This window comes from Dipodomys ordii, unplaced genomic scaffold (genome assembly GCF_000151885.1).
Source record: "Dipodomys ordii isolate 6190 unplaced genomic scaffold, Dord_2.0 Scaffold2, whole genome shotgun sequence".
NCBI classification, from domain to species: Eukaryota; Metazoa; Chordata; class Mammalia; order Rodentia; family Heteromyidae; genus Dipodomys; species Dipodomys ordii.
This window is the reverse complement of record NW_012267218.1, coordinates 14,303,201-14,304,376: the sequence shown is the minus strand read 5'-3', so window position 1 is coordinate 14,304,376 and position 1,176 is coordinate 14,303,201. Positions and strand designations below refer to the sequence as shown.

General features: G+C 38.0%; 1 pseudogene; it reads right to left on the bottom strand.

Moving 5' to 3' along the window:
• Positions 1-471: 471 nt before the first annotated feature.
• On the bottom strand, positions 472-763 carry LOC105984759 (annotated as a pseudogene).
• Between the last annotated feature and the right edge of the window lie 413 nt (positions 764-1,176).

Below are 1,176 nucleotides of genomic sequence, written 5' to 3'. Positions count from 1 at the left end.
TTGAAGTAAAACCAAGTTTGTGATCACTCTCTATTACCATAAAACTTGACTTCAATTTCTTTTTAAAAAAATACTCTGAAGAATGGTTGCTGTTGAGATGATAATAATTGCGTAAATTATAGTTGAAAGAGACAAGATTACCAATTACATTTTTCTTTCCATTCTTTCATCTCCGGAACCCAAATAATAAATTTTGTAAGTTTTGTAAGGTAAAGAATGGTTAGTATTTCTTTTTTTTTGGAATAAAAAAAGACTTTATTGTTAGGGGCAAAAGGATGCAAACAATATAAAAGTGAAAAGCTTATTTGGCATTTAATTAACTTTCCTTTCTCTGCTTGGCAAATGGGAGTTGGATGCTATTTGTACTTTTTCCTAAGGGTCCTCATCTGTCATAAAATTGTGGGTGGATACCTTACATGACCTTTCAGGAGAGCTCTTATGCAGTGGGCAGAAAGAAGTGCTGGATTCTATCTACTTTTTTCCTTTCTGCTTCATGTGTACTATGAAGTAGTCATTGCATGCAATGGTGAGGCCTGCAATTAGTGAAAAGAAGCTCTGCAAGCCCACTTTGCCATTTCGGAACTGATCCAGGTCCTTCATTATTTTGTTCACACCCAGGTATCTTTTTGGTTTTCCAAAAATCCAGGGCACTCCTTATCCATGACTACTCTCAGGTCTTCCTTTACTAAGTAGCCTTTATCCCTGCATATTTGTGAAATGTAAACATGATGGTTTCCATGGCGTGCTCCATGTGAGACGGCATTTTGGCACGGTCTATTGAAATCTTATGCGGGGGTGGCGCGGCACAGGCTGGGACAGTGGACGCGGAGGTGAGGGGGTGCTCTCAGAATGGTTAGTATTTCATTAATTCTCCTCCATCCTTTATCACAGTTGGACAAACACGCCATGCTAACACGACTCTGCTCTCCACTGGCAATATTGACTAGGAATGGAGCAGCATGAATCATATTTTCCAATGAAATCTTTCATGTAAACAATATCCTTTTGAGTTGATTCCCTTGGTAAAAATACCTTGCCAAATGCCCTTCCTAATTGAAGTGAATGAAATCTTTTGGGGCTTGACTTTTCTTTCATTGTTAAAGCAGGACATTATTTTAATTTTGATAAAATGAAAAGGAAAAAGACCCACTTGATTCTTGGCAACACAAAAGCAGG